This window comes from Pelophylax lessonae (genome assembly GCF_965119305.1).
Source record: "Pelophylax lessonae genome assembly, chromosome: 2".
In the NCBI taxonomy this organism is placed as follows: domain Eukaryota; kingdom Metazoa; phylum Chordata; class Amphibia; order Anura; family Ranidae; genus Pelophylax; species Pelophylax lessonae.
This window is the reverse complement of record NC_138769.1, coordinates 256,886,558-256,910,503: the sequence shown is the minus strand read 5'-3', so window position 1 is coordinate 256,910,503 and position 23,946 is coordinate 256,886,558.

Here is a 23,946-nt window from a genome sequence, read left to right as displayed (position 1 = left end):
GGGGGTTTTCACCCCGCACGTACTCGGTTTCCCGTGTGCTGTCTTTTCTTCAGACGGGTGTTGATCAGCGTTTGGCGCTGGCTACGATAAAGGGTCAGGTGTCTGCGCTGGCCGTTCTGTTTCAACGTCCCGTGGCTTCCAACTCCTTGGTTGGCACTTTTATTCAGGGTGTGCGGCATCTGGTTCCTCCTAGGAGGGATCCTTTGCCCCCTTGGGACTTGAATCTCGTTCTATCTGTGTTACAACGTGCTCCTTTTGAACAGATCAGGGAGATCTCGTTGTCTATGTTGTCCAAAAAGGTCGCCTTTTTGGTGGCGATCACTTCGGCTCGCAGAGTGTCGGAGCTGGCGGCTTTGTCCTGCAAGTCTCCGTACCTGGTTATTCATTTGGATAAGGTGGTCTTGCGACCTAATCCTTCTTTTCTTCCGAAACGAGTTTCGGAATTCCATCTTAATGAGGATATTGTCTTGCCTTCGCTGTGCGCGAAGCCTAAACATCCAAAGGAGGTGAGATTGCATTCTCTGGATGTTGTTCGGGCGATAAGGGTTTACCTTAAATCGACTGAGTCTTTTCGTAAGACTGACTCCTTGTTTGTTCTTCCAGAGGGTCCTCGGAAGGGCATGGCGGCTTCGGCCTCTACCATCGCCAAATGGATCAGGCAGACAATTGAACAGGCCTATGCTTTGCAGGGTAAGGCTCCTCCTGTCCCTGTGAAGGCGCACTCTACTAGATCTTTGAGTACGTCTTGGGCCTGTCGTCATGGGGCTTCTGTAGCCCAGGTGTGTAAGGCGGCGACCTGGTCGACCGTGCACACTTTCACAAAATTCTACAAAGTAGATGTTCAGGCATCGGCGGATGCTTCCTTTGGCCGCAAGGTTCTTAGTGCGGCTGTTCCATAGGGTCCCTTGTTGGGGGACTCCTGGCTGTTGGGATAGTTTTTTTGTATCCCCTGGTTTTTTGTCTTTTCCTGGGTTGTTGCTCCTGTTGAGCACTTGTTTTTTACTGTTGCCCAGCTGGTTTCCTTCCTTTGGTAAGGTTCCTTTCTTTGATGCGGAGACTGCTTTGCCTTTTCGGCGCGGATGCGTTTCCCACCCCTCATGTTTGCACTGCTTTGGGACGTCCCCATATGTGACGAATATGAAGAGGCGGCGACTGTCGGAGGACGTAAGAGAAAACGGAATTTTTGTAAAATCTTACCTGTAAAATTCCTTTCTCTGAGTCCTCCGACAGTCGCCGCCCCCGCCCCTCTTTTGGGTTTTGGTTGTATACTCTACTGCTATTCCACTAAAACTGAGATATGGTTGCAGGAAGTAGGAGGGTATTGACTGAGGGGACCACCCCTTGAGGGTGGGATATGTTAAAAGCTTTATTGTTAACATATTCTGTTGCCTAGCTACTCCTTCGGAGCAAAGTCTAATACCCCCATATGTGACGAATATGAAGAGGCGGCGACTGTCGGAGGACTCAGAGAAAGGAATTTTACAGGTAAGATTTTACAAAAATTCCGTTTTTAACCACTTGCCGACTGCCGACAGTAATCCTACTGCAACAGTGCTGCTCCCCTGGGTCCAGCGACGTAGACCTACGTCGCTGGACTCCTAGTGGTTTCGGCGGCTCACGCTCCCACTGTATTTAGACACAGCAGGAGTTGGGCCGAAGGAGGAGAGGCGGCGATTGCCGCCTCCCTGCCCGATCGTCGGGGAAAGTGTGAGAAGACCCGCCTGCTTATGTAAACAAAGCAGGCAGATCACAGGATTTAGCATAGCTGAACCTGCGATCTCTGTCTGTGTCACAGAACCCCCCCACACGTCAGTAAGCATGATGCTCACATTTAACCCTTTGATCACCCATAGGGTTAACCCCTTCCCTGCCAGTGTCATTATTACAGTAACATTGCATATTTTTAGCACTGATTACTGTAGTAATGTCACTGGTCCCCCCAAAAGTGTCAAAAATGTCAGTTAGGGGTCCAATCTGTCCGCCACAATGTCGCAGTCCCGCAAAAAAAATTGCAGATCACCGCCATTACTAGTAAAAAAAAACAATAAAAATGACATAAATATCTTTCCCGTAGTTAGTAAACGCGATAAATTTTGCGCAAACCAATCAAAATACGCTTATTGCGATTTTTTTTTTTTTACCAAAAATATGTAGCAGAAAACAAATTGGCCTAGAATGTTAAAAAATTTAGATTTTTACATTTTTTGGGGGGAATGTTTTATAGCAGAATGTGAAAAATATTGTTTTGTGTTTTTTTTTTTTTTCAAAATTGTCGCTCTTTTTTTGTTTATAGCGCACAAAGTAAAAATCGTTATTTGGGTACAGCATCGCACGACCATGCAATTGTCCGTTAAAGTAACACAGTGCTGAATCGCAAAATAGGGCCTGGTCAGGAAGGGGGTCAAATCTTCCTTTCTTTTTTTTTTTCTTTTTTTTTTTTCTTTTTTTTAATTCTGTTTGTTGTATTTTTGTAAAAATAAGGTACAAAACAGAGCCATTTGGGCATACCCAGGCTCAAAAATACAAAACAAAAAAACAACAATAGAAAAACATAACTATAACAACAAACCCCCCACCAATGGCTGCTGCTTAGGGAGAAAATGTGCACATCGTAGATATCTTACAGAATTACCAATGCGCATAACACCTAACTGCCTCTTGCCCATTGTGTGCTAGGAGCCACCCAGAGCCCACACTGCCACAGGAGAAAATGGGACAGTCCATGAGTAGGGTCAGGGCATACCAACATCCTGATCTACAACAATGTCTTTAGCCTCAAGCCACATTTCCCATACCTTAGTGAATCTATTGGGGCATCCCCTGTACTTGTAGACCGCCTTATATAATGGAACTACCGAGTTCACTAGAGCTTTCCACTGAGATAACGTTGGGGCCCTAGGTTCTTTCCAACGCATCACCACCAATTTTCCAGCGTAGAAGAGTACTAGCCCCAGCAAGGTTCGAGTAGCGTCAGTATGGGCCAACGCATTCACAAGCCCCAGGAAACAGGTTCAATCCCAGCGGGTACAATAATGGTAGTCAACCTAGTGATAAAGCTAAGAACCTCAGACCAAAACTGCTGCAGGGACGGACAGTGCCAAAGCATGTGTGGATAGGAGGGGGCGTCTGAGTTACAGCGCCAGCAAGAACTGGGGATTTTGGGAGACACTCTGTGTAATCTAGAGGGCGTGAGGTGGAATCTATGAAGTATTTTGAATTGTACCAAGTGGTCCCTGGAGGAAACCAAATGTTTGAAAGGATAATCCCACACGTCCTCCCAATCCTCTGAGTCCAGTTCCGGCACCTCCGCCACCCAGGACTCCTGCAGCCCCTCCAGGCCCACATGCACACTAGACAGCAAGGAACTGTAGATGGAGGAGAGCGGCTTCTCAAGGCCCTCATCTCGGAGGAGCAACTCCAAATCCACCGGGGACAGGTCAGGAGGGGCGCTCCCAAACTGGCCCGGAAGGCGTGGCGGAGCTGCAGAAATCGGAAAAAGTAGGAGTTGGGCAGAGAAAAATTAGATTTCAATTGATCAAAGGTCATGAGTTCATCCCCCTGGCATATGTGGGATAATTGCAGAATTCCCTTAGTGGCCCAAATGGACGGATCCGGGGTGGAGAAAAATTCAGGAAGCTCAGGATTCTGCCACAAGGGGGAATTCGGAGAAAAACGATTGGGGCCGGATTTAGCATAGGGGGACACCAGGGACCCAGCCTTCATAACCGCCTTCATGGAGATGGTAATGGGATATGGGGCCCTAGGGCCCCGGAAAAGGGCATTACGCAGTGCCTCATATGACCCAAGAAGGGCCACTTCGAAGGGCCACTGCAGAATTAGTTGAGTCAGATATCAGCCAGTTATGGGCATGGGTCAACAGGCCAGCAACAAAATACATGAAAAAAAATCAGGGTAGGCTAGGCCCCCACGAGTCCAGGGACACTGCAGCAGGGACAATCGGAATCGTGGAGGGCGAGCTTCCCACAGGAATGTGGTGACTTGGGAATGAAATTGTTTAAACACTCGTCTTGGGATCCACACCGGGGATTGACGCAGGATATAGAGGAGAGGGGGCAATAATTTAATTTTGACAAGGTTAATTCTCCCAATCAATGACAATGGAAGATTTGCCCACGCCTTAAGTCTGTCCCTGAAGGAGTATAGAAGGGGATAAAGATTTTGCTCACAAAAATCTTGCTTTAGGGGAAATATTGACACCCAGATATCTGATCTTGTCCGTCCAGCATAAGGGGAGAGAGGGGTCCGCCGGCGACCTGGTCCCCACGTCAATCGGGAGCAGAAGTGATTAGTCCCAGTTAACCCGGAGGCCAGAGAGCTCCGTGAAGCGTGAAAGCAGGTCCAGGGCAGACCGGAGAGAGGGGCCAGGGTCCCGAAGGAAAAAAATTATATCATCCGCGTATAACGCCAGCTTTGCCTCCAGGGACCCCACCCGGATCCAACCGGACCCGCGGATGGCCGCCGCTAGGGGCTCCACCGCCAGCGAGAACAACGGCGCCTAAAGTGGGCAACCCTGACGGGTACCATGCTCAATGCGAAATGCAGGGGACACCCGCCCTCCCAACTTGATCTGAGCCTGAGGTTGACTATAAAGAATACTAATCCATTTACGAAAAATTGGGCCAAACCCGAAGGACGGGAGCGCCTCTCTCCAAGGTAAGGCCAGGCAACAGAGTCAAATACCTTCTCCAGGTCCAACGCCACCAGGACCCTTTGACCCTGTTCCTCCACCGGGACCTGTAAATGCGTATATACCCTGCGAATGTTGATATCAGTGGATTTACCCGGCATGAAGCCAGTCTGATCAATGTCGACTAAGAACGGGATTACCTTCATCAACCTGGTGGCAAGGATTTTAGTGAGGATTTTTAAGTCATAATTAGGAAGGGAAATCGGCAGGTATGCCGAACACAGCGTGGGGTCCTTCCCTGGTTTCAAAATGAGGACCACATAGGCCTGTAATAGGGAGTCAGGCAGTGCCTCAACCTCTAGGCAAGCCCGGTATAGGCTGCGCAGTCTGGGGGCCAGGTCAGATATGTACATCTTGTACCAATCCCCCGGCAGGCCATCCGGACCCGGGGTCTTCTCAGGAGGGAGAGAGCGAATAGCCTCCTCAACCCCCTCCAGGGAGAAATCCGCATCTAAGGAGGCAGCGTCGGTAAGGACACCTCACCAAGATACCCCAGGTCCACCACATCCCGCAGGTAGGACGGCAGGGTGTATAATTTTTCATAATACTCAGGGAATTCTGCCAGGATGGCATCCGGATCCGAAGTAACATCTCCCGCCTCTTTTAATCAGGGGAACTACAGTCTGGAGCCTAGAATCCGCCGCCAGGTTAGCCAGAAGTCTCCCGCTCTTGTCTCCGCTCTCAAAGATTCTAGCTTTGAGTACCCCCACCCCGCCAAGGCAGCAGAGGTCACATGCAGATTTAGTTCCCTTTGGGCCTGGGCCAGGGAGGAGTACGCCCCAGGAGCCGGATTCGAGGCAAATTCAGACTCGGCCGTCGACACCCGTTCCTCTAAGGCCACCAGCTCCGCAGTGCCCTCCACCCTGGCCGTTTTGATAGCACTAATATAGTCCCCGCGTATAGTGGCCTTGAATTCATCCCAACACACCAGAGGGGGAGACGTGAGGTCATTAAGATCCCAATATTGAGCAATCTTTCCCCACATCCCCTCCTCCACCCTAGGATCCCGCGACCAGTTAGTACACATCCTTCAGCACCCCCTCCGACCCCCCAGCTCCAAAACAATCTCGAGCGGTGAGTGGTCCGAGAGGCCTGAAGGCAGGTATGTAGCAGAAGCCACATAGGGAAGAGCCGAAGGAGGACAAAAGGCAAGATCAATACAAGATCCTGAGCGATGTGGGGCTGAGACATGAGAATTGTGACGAGCCTGGGGGTTCTTCCACTTCCACAGCTCAGTGAGCTGCAAGGCGGAAGCCCAATTCACAAAATCCAGGCAAGCCTGCCGACCAGGGTTAGACGTGTCCAGCTCCCCATTCAGGATATTATTGAAGTCACCAGCCACAAAGATCCCAGTAGTGGAGAACGCAGCCAGGCGATCATAAATTTGGTACAACACAGTGCTGGAGAAGGGGGGGGGGGGGGGCACATATACATTGACAAAAACATATAACCGTGTCTCAATCTTCAGGGCAAGGATAACATATTGCCCCTTAGGGTCAGTAATCGCCTGATCTATCTGAAATCTTCCTTTCTTAAAGTGGTTAATGTATGCTAATATTCTGATTATGCTGATATTCTGATTATGATTTTGCATTAACTGAATTTGCTTTTTTCATTAAACATTTAAAACAAGGACAGGAAGAAAAACTTCGAGAAAGTGGTCCTTTAGACAATTATATTGACCAAACTTAAATAGTGCAAATAAAGTTTCAGGCTTATGTAACCATTTAACCACAATTGACAATGCTGAGAGGTCCCCACCTTCGAAGTCAGTAAATAAAAGTATTTGATAAAAAGACCCAAGAATAAGGAAAAGATGGCACTTCATTTGAGTAACAAGATAAGTGTTACCAGCCCAACAAAGCAATAGACTGCCCTCATTGTTCCAAAGCTGAAGTTGCCTGTTCCAAAGACGACCAGTACAGGGAGTGCAGAATTATTAGGCAAATGAGTATTTTTAAAGGATTAATTTTATTATTGAACAACCATGTTCTCAATGAACCCAAAAAACTCATTAATATCAAAGCTGACTATTTTCGGAAGTAGTTTTTAGTTTGTTTTTAGTTTTAGCTATTTTAGGGGGATATCTGTGTGTGCAGGTGACTATTACTGTGCATAATTATTAGGCAACTTAACAAAAATCAAATATACAGTATACCCATTTCAATTATTTATTTTTACCAGTGAAACCAATATAACATCTCAACATTCACAAATATACATTTCTGACATTCAAAAACAAAACAAATCAGTGACCAATATAGCCACATTTCTTTGCAAGGACACTCAAAAGCCTGCCATCCATGGATTCTGTCAGTGTTTTGATCTGTTCACCATCAACATTGCGTGCAGCAGCAACCACAGCCTCCCAGACACTGTTCAGAGAGGTGTACTGTTTTCCCTCCTTGTAAATCTCACATTTGATGATGGACCACAGGTTCTCAATGGGGTTCAGATCAGGTGAACAAGGAGGCCATGTCATTAGCTTTTCTTCTTTTATACCCTTTCTTGCCAGCCACGCTTTGGAGTACTTGGACTTGTGTGATGGAGCATTGTCCTGCATGAAAATCATGTTTTTCTTGAAGGATGCAGACTTCTTCCTGTACCACTGCTTGAAGAAGGTGTCTTCCAGAAACTGGCAGTAGGACTGGGAGTTGAGCTTGACTCCATCCTCAACCCGAAAAGGCCCCACAAGCTCATCTTTGATGATACCAGCCCAAACCAGTACTCCACCTCCACCTTGCTGGCGTCTGAGTCGGACTGGAGCTCTCTGCCCTTTACCAATCCAGCCACGGGCCCATCCATCTGGCCCATCAAGACTCACTCTCATTTCATCAGTCCATAAAACCTTTGAAAAATCAGTCTTGAAATATTTCTTGGCCCAGTCTTGACGTTTCAGCTTGTGTGTCTTGTGCAGTGGTGGTCGTCTTTCAGCCTTTCTTACCTTGGCCATGTCTCGGAGTATTGCACACCTTGTGCTTTTGGGCACTCCAGTGATGTTGCAGCTCTGAAATATGGCCAAACTGGTGGCAAGTGGCATCTTGGCAGCTGCACGCTTGACTTTTCTCAGTTCATGGGCTGTTATTTTGCGCCTTGGTTTTTCCACACGCTTCTTGCGACCCTGTTGACTATTTTGAATGAAATGCTTGATTGTTCGATGATCACGCTTCAGAAGCTTTGCAATTTTAAGAGTGCTGCATCCCTCTGCAAGATATCTCACTATTTTTGACTTTTCTGAGCCTGTCAAGTCCTTCTTCTGACCCATTTTGCCCAAGGAAAGGAAGTTGCCTAATAATTATGCACACCTGATATAGGGTGTTGATGTCATTAGACCACACCCCTTCTCATTACAGAGATGCACATCACCTAATATGCTTAATTGGTAGTAGGCTTTCGAGCCTATACAGCTTGGAGTAAGACAACATGCATAAAGAGGATGATGTGGTCAAAATACTAATTTGCCTAATAATTCTGCACTCCCTGTATTTACTAAATACAGAGAATACCTTCTCAAATGAAAGCAATTACAAAACCAGCTAATAGGAAACATAGATGTATGAATATGTGTGTATATATAAATTAAATTCTTTAACAGATATACTATATATATATATATATATATATATATATATATATATATATATATATATATATATATATATACACGTATACACAATTAGACTTACAGTCAGGTCCATAAATATTGGGACATCGACACAATTCTAATCTTTTTGGCTCTATACACCACCACAATGGATTTGAAATGAAACAAACAAGATGTCCTTTAACTGCAGACTTTCAGCTTTAATTTGAGGATATTTACATCCAAATCAGGTGAACAATATAGGAATTACAACAGTTTGTATATGTGCCTCCCACTTTTTAAGGGACCAAAAGTAATGGGATAGATTAACAATCCTAAATCAAACTTTCACTTTTTAATACTTGGTTGCAAATCATTTGCAGTCAATTACAGCCTGAAGTCTGGAATGCATAGACATCACCAGACACTGGGTTTCATCCCTGGGGATGCTCTGCCAGGCCTCTACGGCAACTGTCTTCAGTTCCTGCTTGTTCTTGGGGCATTTTCCCTTCAGTTTTGTCTTCAGCAAGTGAAATGCATGCTCAATCAGATTCAGGTCAGGTGATTGACTTGGCCATTGCATAACATTCCACTTCTTTCCCTCTTTGGTTGCTTTCACAGTATGCTTCGGGTCATTGTCCATCTGCACTGTAAAGCGCCGTCCAATGAGTTCTGAAGCATTTGGCTGAATATGAGCAGATAATATTGCCCGAAACAATTCAGAATTCATCCTGCTGCTTTTGTCAGCAGTCACATTATCAATAAATACAAGAGAACCAGTTCCATTGGCAGCCATACATGCCCACGCCATGACACTACCACCACCATGCTTCACTGATGAGGTGGTATGCTTTGGATCATGAGCAGTTCCTTTCCTTCTCCATACTCTTCTCTTTCCGTCACTCTGGTACAAGTTGATCTTGGTCTTATCTGTCCATAGGATGTTGTTCCAGAACTGTGAAGGCTTTTTTATATGTTGTTTGGCAAACTGTAATCTGGCCTTCCTGTTTTTGAGGCTCACCAATGGTTTACATCTTGTGGTCAACCCTCTGTATTCACTCTGGTAAAGTCTTCTCTTGATTGTTGACTTTGACACACATACACCTACCTCCTGGAGAGTGTTCTTGATCTGGCCAACTGTTGTGAAGGGTGTTTTCTTCACCAGGGAAAGAATTCTTCGGTCATTCACCACAGTTGTTTTCTGTGGTCTTCTGGGTCTTTTGTTGTTGCTGAGCTCACCATTGCATTCTTTCTTTTTAAGGATGTTCCAAACAGTTGATTTGGCCACACCTAATGTTTTTGCTATCTCTCTGATGAGTTTGTTTTGTTTTTTCAGCCTAATGATGGCTTGCTTCACTGATAGTGACAGCTCTTTGGATCTCATATTGAGAGTTGACAGCAACAGATTCCAAATGCAAATAGCACACTTGAAATTAACTCTGGACCTTTTATCTACTCCTTGTAAATGGGATAATGAGGGAATAACACACACCTGGCCATGGAAAAGCTGAGCAGCCAATTGTCCCATTACTTTTGGTCCCTTAAAAATTGGGAGGCACATATACAAACTGTTGTAATCCCTACACCTTTCACCTGATTTGGATATAAATACCCTCAAATTAAAGCTGAAAGTCTGCAATTAAAGCACATCTTGTTTGTTTCATTTCAAATCCATTGTGGTGGTGTATAGAGCCAAAAAGATTATAAATGTGTTGATGTCCCAATATTTATGGACCTGACTGTATATTAACCAGTTCTGGACCGCCCGCCACAGTTTTACTGCTACAGGCACCCCCTCCTGCGCGAACCGATGTAGGACTACGTCGGTCGCGCTTGGTGCTAGGAGGCGAGCGCACGCCCCCGTCGGCACGCTCCCGCCCCCACTAGGCAGCGGGGAGGATGATGCACGGGGCTGGCGGCACCGATTGCCGCCGGCCACCGGCAATCGCTCCCTGCTGAGAGAGAAGAACAGTCAGCTGTTGTAAACACAGCCGACCGTTCTTCTCTCCGAAATTATCAAAGAGCACCTATGATCCTTCTATATAGGATCACAGGTCTCTATGGTCATTTCACAAGCCCCTCCCCCCACAGTTAGTAAACACACCCCTAAGCTTACATTTAACCCTTTGATCACCCACTAGGTTAACCCCTTCCCTGCCAGTGTCATTATTACAGTAACAGTGCATATTTTTAGCACTGATTACTGTCGTAATGTCACTGGTCCACCCAAAAGGTCAGTTAGGGGTCAGATCTGTCCGCCGCAATGTCGCAGTCCCTCTAAAAATCGCAGATCGCCGCCATTGCTAGTAAAAAAAATAAATAAAAATGACAAATCTTTCTCCTAGTTTGTAGACGCGATAAATTTTGCGCAAACCATAAAATACGCTTGTTGCAATTTTATTTATTTTTATACCAAAAACATGTAGCAGCATACAAATTGGCCTAAAAGGTTGAAAAAATTGATTTTTAAATTTTTTTGGGGGGAATGATATATAGCAGAATGTGAAAAATATATATATATATATATATTTTTTTTTTTTTTTTTTCAGAATTGTCACTTTTTTTTTTGTTTATAGCGCAAAAAATTTAAATCACACAGGTGATCAAATACCACCAAAAGAAAGCTCTATTTGTGGGAAAAGAAGGACATCAATTTTTGGCACATCGTCGCACGAGTCTTCAAGGGGAGATTCCTATTATCTTTAAAAAGAATAATTCACAAACAAAGATTTCCCACATATCAAATCATATGTATCGTTCCATGAAACACAAAACTACAAAGGACATGATAAATTCCCCTAAACATATTGTAATATAACTTTTTGCACAAATATATTATTGGAAAAAGGGAGGAAAGAGTTTTCCCCATGAATAAATGACACTCACATAATAATTACTAAAAGTCTTGTTTTCCTATGACCAAAGTACACGATATTGGGACAGTGCACCGGAATTATGAAGGTGGGCAATCACCAGATCACCATCAGTATGACCCATATCAACAATATGGTTCAAAGTAATGTCAGATTAAATTATAAGACAATCTGAATCCCAATTATGTCACTGAACTAACAACTAGTGGTGAAAAGAGAAATGACCAGTTATCGCCCGTTTTTGTACCCATCAAAGAGAAGACAGTCAATATTGGTTACAAACAATGGTTCCCGATCATATGAAAAAATAAAACACGCATTGGACACTTCCTGGATGAGACTGAGAAGGCTGCTGCCCGTTGACCACTGCCAATATCACTGATCTCTTGCTGCTGGGACGAACCACCATCTCATCCCATAACAATTTTTTTTTTCGTTCATTGATGGACACAGCTTTTGATCTTCTTAGCCATTGGGTTATACAGCCCCCTACAGGAGTAGGACACTTGGAAGAAAAAAAGTCTGGCTACGCCTCTCTCTGCTATACATGTACTCAGTTTTTTTCTGCCTAGTCAGGAGTAAGCACCTAGTTTCTTGCTGGGATCTCTGGTCCTGGCAAAATTATCTCCTGTTTTTTTCCTATGAGATCTACAATCAACTGCAGGACTGGGCGACAGGCTGGATACTCTAGATCCAGTGGTCACCCCAGTCTGGCCAGCGAGCACGTGCAGACCTCAGCTCCACGCTAGGTCGGCCACCACATAGCCCCACGGACAGGGGCTGGCCTGCAAGTTAAATGTCTTGCGAGGTCATATGCGCCCGGGTCTCGGATGGAGTCGTTCCTCCTGGATGACAGCCCCTCAATTTAATGACGAGGGGTTCTGTCTGGAGCAGTGCCTGCCTGGTTCCCGGTATGGTGAGTAGCTGTCCCCCCTCTCCCCCCTGGAGGGTTTTGGGGTGGAGACAGGCCCCTCCATGGGACGGTCGGACCCCCGGGTTACCCTCCTTCCTGTTAGACACCCCCCTCTCCTATCCTCCCATCCTACCCCGTCCACTAATGCTTGGGGCTGTTTGGGTGGTCTGGTACACTTCCCGGGGTGGGGGCAGGGCGCTATGCTGGTGACCGGACGATGGGCTGTGCGGGGGGTTGTACCTGGTGGGGGCTTCTTCCAGGGCCCCCTATACTGCCTGTCTTGAGGCCTAGGGATACCTCCTGGGTCCCTGAGAGTCTTGTGGTGCTGCGCGGAGCTGCCATTTTCTTGTAGTCCTTGTGCTGCAATGTACAGTGGCCATGTTTGTGTAGTCCGAAGGCCATTTTGCAGTAGTTGACCATAGAAAACAGTGGCAGCCATGACAGTGGAGCCCTATGGGCGGTGTTTTCGGCAGTGAGAGCCCCTCATCCCCTAGTGCTGACTCCTGGATCCTTTCATTTCCTGATTGCCGTTTGTGCAGTGCAGATTCTCCTGGTGGCTGCGGTGCCTTGTTTCTGTGGGGTGGTGAGTCTGGTGGGGTCTTCTTCTCCTCTGTTGAGGATCGATTGGTGCTTGTGACTGGAGACCAGGTGGTGCTGCCAGCGCGGTGAGGGTTGCCTTTAGCAGTATTTTACACTTTTGTGGGTTCCCCCAGGTGACTCATGGAGTCTTTGGGGCACATCTCCCCACCTGATCCCCTCTCTGAGGCTGCGGGGGCCCTCCTTGTCCCAACCATCTATCGATGCACTGACTGCAGTCCTGAAGTCCATTGTGTCTCAAGTGAAGGTGGCTTTCGGGCGCCAGGCTAACACAAAGCACCCCTCCCGCCTTCCCCTGCCTCATCAGATCCTGAATCTGATTCGGTCACCGTGGACATGGGTCACCCGGCTGGGTCTGCGACCACGCACCCTGAATCCTCAGATAGTGAGGATGACGACTCCTCATTGGCAACTGTGCACGAAAAGGCACTGGTGGGAACACTGATTGTATCCGTAAGTTTGACCTTAAAGATGGAGGACGCAGCTGCGACGGAGGCGCAGGTTGCTTTTGGCACTGACAAGCCATCCAGAGCGGCAAAGGTGTTCCCTTTCCCCGCCTATTTTGACAGAATTGTCGCAAAAGAGTGGGGGCGAACGAAGCGTCCCCTTGGGGTCCCTAAGCGATTCGCTAGGCGATACCTCTATGAGTAGTCCCTTATTAACCACTTAGGCCCCGGAGGATTTGGATGCTCAAAGACCAGGGCCTATTTTGTGATTCGGCACTGCGTGACTTTAACGGACAATTGCGCGGTCGTGCGACGCTGTACCCAAATGAAATTGACGTCCTTTTTTCCCCACAGAGCTTTCTTTTGGTGGTATTTGATCACCTGTGCGATTGTTACTTTTTGCGCTATAAACAAAAATAGAGCGACAATTTTGAAAAAATAACAATATTTTTCACATTTTTTTATATGAAATTCTCAAAAAAAAAATGTAAAAATCAAACTTTTTTAACATTTTAGGCCAATTTGTTTTCTGCTACATATTTTTGGTAAAAAAAAAAAAAAGATCGCAATAAGCCTATTTTGGTTGGTTTGCACAAAAGTTATTGCGTTAACTAACTACGGGAAAGATTTATGTCATTTTTATTGGTTTTTTTTTTTAACTAGTAATGGCGGCTATCTGCGTTTTTTTTTTTTTTTGCGGGACCGCAACATTGCAGCGGACAGATCAGACCCCTGACTGACATTTTTGACACTTTTGGGGGTACCAGTGACATTACTACAGTAATCAGTGCTATAAATATGCACTGTTAATGTAAAAAGGACACTGGCAGGGAAGGGGTTAACTTAGATCAAGGGGTTACGTGTGTCCTTAGGGGCGTGATTCTAACCGTCAAGGGGCGTGGCTTGTGATGTAACCACAGAGACATACGATCCTACATAGCAGGATCGTATAGTCTCTGCAGTTACACCAGGGAGAGTGACAGGTGGCTTGGTTTACATTAGCCGTCTGCCTTTCTCCCTCTCCAGCAGGAGATCGCGAGTGGCTGACGGACATCGGAGCCACCGGTCACTCGCGTGGGGATGTCAGGGAACAAGCGGGGGTGGGAGCGCGCCTCCGGCGGCGCGCGCTCGCCCCTAGAGGCATGTGGGCAAGCGATGTACCGATACATCGCTTTGCCCAGGAGGGGCTGACCGCCGAAATACATAGTCGTGTGGCGGTCGGCAAGTGGTTAAGAAATAGACTGTTCCACTGGTGGTTGACCCTCCCAGTTTCCAGATTGAACAAGGCAACCGTGATTCCAGTTGAAGAGTCCCCGGCCTTTAAGGACCCGGCTGACAGGAAGGTGGAGACTGTGGCCCACAATATGTACACTCTGTGTAAATAAATAGGTGCGCTAAAACAAGGTGTGTTGTAAGAATCCAACGTAAATTGTAATCAAACACAAAATCAAATTGGATAATAGGTAAGTCATGGGTTTCAAAAGTCCATTGAGAATAAATCATAAGTGTCCATATATGATAAAATCAAACTGGTGCTCCACAATATGATCTTCAACTTCAATGTGAAAATATAACCCACCACCAGGTGAAATTCCTCCTTACCAGACGGAGATAAGGTGTGCACAAAATAGCAAATATGCTGATCACCACAAATATACTGTAAGTGCTTCCCGGACTCCAAGTGTACCACCCAAAATGGTCTCTTACCGGATAGCAGATAAACCAGCGCATGTGAATAAACCGATCTCCACTTTCACCTCCTCTGTATCAAGCCTACGGTTAGGTAAATCTCAAACAGCAGATGTAGAAGCTTGTAATTCCACTGACAACCACTATTGCCTCCTCCACTTCAGACCTCCACCAAGGTAAATCCCTGACCAATGGGCTGGTGACTTCCAGGCATAGGGTATAAAGAAATAAAGCCGCAATAGTGTGATATCTTCTATGAGTTTTATTTAAGAAAAAGTAATGCACTTACAGTTGATGCATGGCAAGTCAGCATAGATGGTTTATTATCGGAATTTCTGATAGCTACGCTCGTGCCCGGCTGCAGCGCGGACTTCGAGCAGTCGTTCGTGACGGTAACGCCTCCTCTCTGACGCGTTTCTTCCTATTGGACATCGACTGAGATAGGAGTCACATAATATGTACACTCTGGCTGGTTCGGCACTGAGGCCGGTATTCAACATTGCCCTGGTGTTGCAAACTCTGGGCTAAGAATTTTATGCCGTGACCTGGAGGGAGAACAGCTCCCCCTGCCTTTTACTGAGCTGGCAGACCAGTTGGTCCAGGGGCTGAAGTTTATCTGGGATATCTCTTTGGATGCGGCTCCCCTAGTGGCTGGGCTCTCTGTTTTGGCAGTGGCCCTTCGACGTGTCTTTTGGCTCAAATGCTGGTTTGCTGACCAGACTTCTAAAAAAAGCCTTGACTGATCTTCCCTTTCAAGGAGATTGCCTGCTTGGAGCTACCCTAGATGACATCATTAAGGGTCCCACAGGAGGGAAGAGTACCTTTCTTCCACAGGCTACTAAGGGCAAGGACCCTCGCCATAGATATGGACCCTCCTTCTCGGCTCATAAGAAGTTTTTTCGTTCCTCTGGATCGAATGATAAGGGAGCCTTTCACAGCCTCCTCTTGAGGATCCAAACGAACCTGGTCTGGCAAGCCAAGAGCGGGCTTCTCCAGACCCTCGGATAAGGCCACTTCAGCATGAAGGTGCGCCCTCACCCGTAGCCGGGGTAAGGGGATATCTTTGCTGGTTTCCAGACCTGTGGACATCCCTGGCACAAGATAAGTGGGTCCACAAAGTCATACGGTCCGGCTACAAGATCGAGTTTCATTCTTATCCTCCAGAAAGGTTCTTTCCTTCCAACGCGCGACTGTCCCCAGTCCGATTAGGGCGGTGCAAGACCTTTTACTTCAAGGGGTGATTGTTCTTGTTCTGACTTCTGAAAGTTTTTAGGGGTTTTACTCAAACCTGTTTACAGTCCCTAGGAAGGAAGGCAAGGTGCATCCAATTTTGGACCTCAAGGCGCTGAACTGCTTTGTACAGGTGCAGAAGTTTAGGATAGAGCCCATTCACACAGTGGTGGCTTCCCTGCACCAGGGGGATTTTCTTGCCTCCGTCGACATCAAAGATGCATATATTCACATTCCAATATGGTTTGGTCACCAGCACTTCCTCCGCTTTGCATGGGAGAGGAGCATTATCAGTTTGTGGCGTTACCCTTTGGTCTCGGGTCTTCACAAAAGTGTTGGCCCCGGTACTAGCATTGTTACACCAGCGGGGGGGGGGGTCGCGGTTCTGGGCTACTTGGACAACCTCCTTCTGCAAACAGAGTCTCCTACTGTGCTGGTGGAAAACCTAGAGAGATCACCATACGAACCCTGAAGGAGTTTGGCTGGATTCTGAATCTTCAATAGTTGGCCTTGGTTCCTTCCACGAAGCTAGACTATCTGAGACTGACTCTGGATTTGGTCTTAGCCAGCATGCTCTTTTCTCTGGACAAACTCCAGAAACTGCAGGCTGCAATTCATCTCCTGCTGTCCAGCAGATGGTCATCCCTTTTAAATTGTATGCGGGTGCTGGGCCTGATGGTGTCGACCTTTGTGGCGGTCTGATTTTCACAGTTCCATACGAGGTCCCTGCAAAGGGAGATTCTCATCAAATAGGACAAGAATCCGCAGTCTCTGGACAACCAAATCCAGCTGAGCCTGGGTACAAAAGGGTCCCTGATTTGGTGGCTTTGTTCTCCAGCACTCTGGCAGGGCAAATCCTTCTCCCCTTGCTTTGGACAGTGGTCACAATGGATGCCAAACTGTCCAGGTGGGGAGGTGTTCTCGGCAGAAGTTCAGGGGGGAAGGGACCCTGGAAGAATCCAGACTACTGATCAATGTTCTGGAGCTACGAGCGATCAGGCTGTGCATGGAACATTGGACGGACCATCTCCGAGGATATCCAGTGTCCAGTGCACATTCATTCAGACAATGCCACGGCCATGGCTTATGTCATTTACCAAGGGGGCACAAGAAGGGTCCTGGTGGCTCTAGAGGTAACCTGCATTCTCCGGTGGGCAGAACATTTTGTTCCCGCTCTCTCCGCCATACACGTTCCCTGAGTGGAAAACTGGCAGGCAAATTACCTCAGTCTGCAGGAGTTGGACCAGGGAGAATGGTCTCTTCATCTGGAGGTGTTTCGTCAGTTGTGTCTCCGGTGGGGCACCCCCGAGGTTGATCTGTTGGCTTGCCGGCTCAACAGAAAGGTGGCACGATCATGGGATCTTCTGGCAGACACTACAGAAGTGCTGGTGGCCCCATGGGGTCAGTATCATCTGATTTATGCCTTACCTCCTCTCAAGCTTCTGACAAGACTTCTAGACAGGATCGAGGCAGAAGGGATTCCGGTCATCTTTGTGGCCCCGGACTGGCCTCGCCGGGCCTAGTATGCCGATCTGGTGCAGCTGGTTGCAGACTTTCCTTGGAGACTTCCTTTCAGTGAGGATCTGCTGTCCCAAGGGCCAATCTTCCATCCTGCTTTACAGTCGCTGGCTTTGACGGCTTGGCTGCTGAAAACCAGCTGCTGAAGGATAGGGGATTTTCTGAACCAGTGACTCAAATGCTGCTAAAAGCTAGGAAATCTACTTTTAGGAAGATCTACCATCACGCAATGTACGTCTTCCATGAACGGAGTGGGTCCCTTGGGGTTCCTCCTTGCTCTTTCTCGGTGGCTCGGATCTTGACCTTCCTTCAATAGGGGGTTGAACAGAAGTTGGCCTTGAGTACCATCAAGGGCCAGGTGTCAGCCTTGGTGTTCTACTTCCAATGACCCTTGACTACACACTCTCTGGTGCGTACTTTTCTGCAGGGAATTCGGCACTTGGTCCCTCCAGTGCGGTCTCCGTTGCCGCCTTGGGACCTCAATTTGGTACTTTCGGTCCTCCAGGAGTCTCCTTTTGAGAATCTTCGGAGATTCCCTTGCTTAGGCTGTCTCAGAAGGTGGCTTTTTTGGTGGCTATCACCTCTGTGCGATAGGTGTTGGAATTGGTGGCGTTATCCTTTCGTTCATCTTACCTGGTGATTCAGAGAGACAAGGTGGTTCTTCAACCCTGTCCACCGTTCCTTCCAAAGGTTGTCTCTGATTTTTATTCAAATGAAGACATTGTGTTGACCTCCCTGTGTCCCAGACCAAAACATTCTAGGGAAATTGCCTTGCATGCCTTGGATGTGGTTCTGGCATTTAGAGTGTACCTGGCAGCTACTGAGTCTTTTAGGAAGTCAGATTCTCTATTTGTGCTTATGAATGGGCCTTAGAAAGGGTTGTCTGCTTCCTCTGCAACCATTTCCAGATGGATCAGACAGATGGTGATTCGGGCCTATTCCATCAAGGGTCAGGTTCCTCCTTTCCCTGTCAAGGCGCACTCTACTCTAGCCCTCATTGCCTCCTGGGCTTTCCGTCGTCAGGAGTCAGTGATGAAGGTTTGCAAGGCGGCCACCTGGTCGTCGGTGCACACGTTCTCAAAGTTCTTTAAAGTGGATGTGTGGGCATCTGCAGATGCACGTTTTGGCTGCAAGGTTTGGCAGGCAGCTATTTGGAGGCCCTGGTCCTCTTGAGGGTGTATTGTTTCTTCAGGTGGGTTCCAGTTGTTTTGGTTGAGCTCCTGTTTTACCTAGTTGGCTATAGTTTATCCTTGGAAATTTATTTTTCTGCTGTTCCCACGCCTCATATTTAACACTGCTTTGGGACGTCCCAATGTTTAAGAAGATCAGGAGCTGTGTCCGTCAATGAATGAAAGAAAAAATGGGATTTTTGACTTACTGAAAAATACATTTCTCTGATGTTCATTGACGGACACAGCACCCACCCCTCTGTGGAGTAGTAATTCTTCTGACACTGCTTGGAAAAAAAAACTGGGTACCTATAGCAGAGAGAGGGAGTATACCCCCTGGGACTGCCCATAGGTGTGGCCAGACTTTTTTTCTGCCTAGTGTCCTACTCCTGTAGGGGGCAGTATAACACAATGGTTAAGAAGATCAGGAGCTCTGTCTGTCAATGAACATCAGGGAAATGGATTTTACGGTAAGACAAAAATTAAATTTTTTCTTTTGAAGCCGTGGTGAGATATAGTCTAATGCCTGGTACACACGCAACGATTATCGGCCGACCGATCGGCTGACTTTTGTCCAGTGTTGTTGTGTTGGTTGAAATGTGCTCTAGACTGCACACGAATTTTCTCAGCCAACAAAAACCAACTTCAGAAGTGATGTCATGTGCTGGTTTACTTTCCGTGTGTTTTTTCTTCTCCGAGCATGCCCAGTCTTGCTCATCAGATTTTTGTCTGCCGAATCTGTACTGACTGACGGAAAATCGGCCGTTGTGTTGACGGCCAACAAAAATTTTATAGCCTGCACACCAGATTTTATTCGGCCGAAAAGTCGGAGTCGGTTGTCGAAAGCATCATACTAACAAGCCGAAAATCGGCCGATCGGACGTTGGCCGAAAATTCACAGCCAACTATCGCTGCGTGTGTACGAGGCATTAGTATCTTTACTAACCTTTTTGCTTCCAAGATTGTAGGAATTGTATTTTACTGCTAGTATTTTTATATACAGTGAACAAAATTATAAATGCAACACTTGTGTGAAGGTGTTCACCATCACTGGGAGTGAGGGACAGATACTTGGGGGACGCTGAGAGAATTGTTTGGATGGCTTCAGATGGGACAGTAATATTTGTCAGCAATATCTCTCAGGAAATGTATGAAGATGAATGGTTTGACTTTTCATATTGCTATAATATTGCAGGAGAGTCTAATAGACCCTTGCTAGATAGTGAGATGGGGTGGGGTTTGTTATTGGCAAGTGCCTGTATTCCATTATTCTATTGTTTCTGTCTGCCTTAAGATAAACTTATTATGGGATGTATATGTGTATGTGGATTGGCTGCTAAGGGGGAGGAGGATTGTCCCACAGTGTATATCTCTTTGTGCATGTGTTTGAATAAACAGTTTGCGTTCTACTTCACCCTCAATCTAGAGTCCTGTCTCTTATTGGGGGAATCTGCTACTAGGGATTGCTATGCTCTTCATACTCCCTTGAATAACCACTAAGCTCTTGTAAGAGCTTGTTCTTGTTCCTGCTTCACTCTCTGGGGAAAGAGAGGTTCAACCACTGGAACCTGGAGCCTTGTCATAGGTCCAGGGTGGGTAGGAGACGACGAGACCCCAACCAAGCTGCGACGGGTTGTGGGATCTGATTTGGTTATGGTGTCTGGTGGAGTGTTTGGAGCCTCCGGGAAGCACTAGGAGCATCCGTCAACGGAGGTAACCAGTCGGGGTGCCAGTTGATCCGTTACAACTTGTTTTTGCCCCCATTTTTCATGAGCTGAACTCAAAGATCTAAGACTTTTTCCATGTACACAAAATGTCCTATTTCTCTCAAATATTATTCAAAAATCTGTCTAAATCTGTGTTAGTGAGCACTTCTCCTTTGCCGAGGTAATCATTCCACCTCGCAGGTGTGGCATATCAAGATGCTGATTAAACAGCATGATTATTGCACAGGTGTGCCTTAGGCTGGCCACGATAAAAGGCCATTCTAAAATGAGGCAGTTTTATCACACAATCACACAGCACAATGCCACAGATGTCGCAAGTTTTGAGGGAGCGTGCCATTGGCATGCTGACTGCAGGAATGTCCACCAGAGCTGTTGCCCTTGAATTGAATGTTTATTTTTCTACCATATGCCATATCCAAAGGCGTTTCAGAGAATTTGGCAGTACATCCAACCAGCCTCACAACCAAAGACCACGTGTAACCACACCAACCCTGGACCTCCACATCCAGCATCTTCACCTCCAAGATCATCTGAGACCAGCCACCCAGACAGCTGCTGCAACAATCAGTTTGCATAACCAAAGAATTTCTTCAGAAACTGTCTCAGAGAAGCTCATCTGCATGCTCATCGTTCTCATCGGGGTCTCGACCTGACTGCAGTTCGTCGTAACCGACTTAAGTGGCCAAATGCTCACATTCAATGGCGTCTGGCACTTTGGAGAGGTGTTCTCTTCATTAATGAATCCTGGTTTTCACTGTACAGGGCAGATGGCAGATAGCGTGATGGTGTCATGTGGGTGAGCAGTTTTCTGATGTCAAAATTGTGGATCGAGTGGCCCATGGTGGCGGTGGGGTTATGGTATGGGCAGGCGTAAATTATGGACAACGAACACAGGTGCGTTTTATTGATGGCATTTTGAATGCACAGAGATACCGTGACGAGATCCTAAAGCCTATTGTTGTGCCATTCATCCACAACCATCACCTCATGTTGCAGCATGATAATACACGGCCCCATGTTTCAAGGATCTGTACACAATTCCTGTAAGCTGAAAACATCCCAGTTTTTGCATGGCCAGCATACTCACCAGACATGTCACTCATTGAGCATGTTTGGGATGCTCTGGATCGGCGTATACGACAGCGTGTTCCAGGTCCTGCCAATATCCAGCAGCTTTGTACAGTCATTGAAGAGGAGTGGACCAACATTCCAGGGGCCACAATCAACAATCTGATCAACTCTATGCCAAGGAGATTTGTTGCCCTGTGTAAGGCAAATGGTCTCCCCAGATACTGACTGGTTTTCGATGATCGTGTGTGTGAAATATAAATCACCAATAAGTGTAGTTTTGTATGTAAATATATAATTATACTTGTATTTTAATAAATTATCTTTAATAATTTAATTGGAAGATATTTATATATTGATAAGAAATGACCATAAGCTTAAAGCCTAAAATAAATATTTGTGGTATACTATTGAGTGTCTGAACAAATTTCTTTGTGTTTAATAAGTTATTCCTTATTTGCTGTGATTGTCTGGAGGCACTGTGTATTAACCACTTAAGCCCCGGAGGATTTGGCTGCTCAAAGACAAGGGCCTATTGTGGGATTCGGCACTGCGTGATTTTAACGGACAATTGTGCGGTCGTGCGACGCTGTACCCAAATTGATGTCCTTTTTTACCCACAAACAGAGCTTTCTTTTGGTGGTATTTGATCACCTGTACGATTTTTATTTTTTGCTATATAAACAAAAAAAGAGCGATAATTTTGAAAAAATAACAATATTTTTCAAATTTTCTATATGAAATTCCCCCCAAAAAATGTAAAAATCAAAATGTTTTAACATTTTAGGACGCAATAAGCGTATTTTGATTGGTTTGCGCAAAAGTTATTGCATTTACTAACTACGGGAAAGATTTATGTATTTTTTATTGTTTTTTTTTTTTAACTAGTAATGGTGGCGATCTGCGATTTTTTTTTTTTTGCGGGACTGCGACATTGCGGTGGACAGATCGGACCCTTGACTGACATTTTTTTATACTTTTGGGGGTACCAGTGACAGTACTACAGTAATCAGTGCTATACATATGCACTGTTACTGTAAAAATGACACCTGCAGGGAAGGGGTTAACTTCATTAGTGATCAAGGGGTTAAGTGTGTCCCTAGGGGCGTGATTCTAACTGTCAAGGGGCGTGGCTTGTGATGTAACCACATACATAGCAGGATCGTATAGTCTCTGCAGTTACACCAGGGAGAATGACAGACGGCTTTGTCTACATTAGCCGTCTGCCTTTCTCCCTCTCCAGCGGGAGATCGCGAGTGACCGGCATCCATCGGAGCCGCCGGTCACTCGCCTACGAGGTACCCCTACGTCACTTTGCCCAGGAGGGGCTGACCGCCGCAGTACATATACTGACTGCGGTCGGCAAGTGGTCAATTCTATTTAAAATTCAGGCACAGCCTTATTATTAATATTTATAATTCGCCAAGCCCCTCCTTGTTAATTACATTTCCCCCATATTCATCATTATCAGATTATTATACCACACACTCACTGCATAACATTTGTTAACTGCAGCTTTGCACTTACAGTATCTCACAAAAGTGAGTACACCCCTCACATTTTTGTAAATATTTTATTATATCTTTTCATGTGACAACACTGAAGAAATGACACTTTGCTACAATGTAAAGTAGTGAGTGTACAGCTTGTATAACAGTGTCAAATTGCTGTCCCCTCAAAATAACTCAACACACAGCCATTAATAGCTAAACGGCTGGCAACAAAAGTGAGTACACCCCTAAGTCAAAATTTCCAAATTGGGCCCAATTACCCATTTTCCCTCCCTGGAGTCATGCGACTCGCTAGTCTTACAAGGTCTCAGGTGTGAATGGGGAGCAGGTGTGTTAAATTTGGTGTTATTGCTCTCACTCTCTCATACTGGTATTTCACCATGGCACCTCATGGCAAAGAACTCTCTGAGGATCTGAAAAAGTGAACTGTTGCTCTACATAAAGATGGCCTAGGCCAGTGGTGTCCAACCTTTTTTCAAAGAGGGCCAGATTTGATGAAGTGAATATGCGTGAGGGCCGACCATTTTGCCTGACATTCTTTGGATCATTAAAATTAAATGCAAATGAACTATTTTATGCAAAGATTATTGCAAACAGCATACTTTTCATTTCGTCACATGGATGACAAATCTAAACAGGTGTTATGCCAGTTATCATGGAGAGAGCGCTGGTCCTGTCATACTTGCGCCAAATTTATTTGTGTTTTTTAGTGCTCCCTTATCAGGCTAAAGCCTCGTACACACGATCAGATTATCGAACGATCTTGCGTCCTATTTTTCTTGCATGCTTGTCTCGTATCGAAAGTGAAGAGGTTAATTTCAAACAAAAATTCCAGTACGACAGAATTCCACTTCAGAAGTGATGTCATGTGTTGAATTGTTTTGTATGTGTTCTTTCGTTTCTGAGTTTGCCTA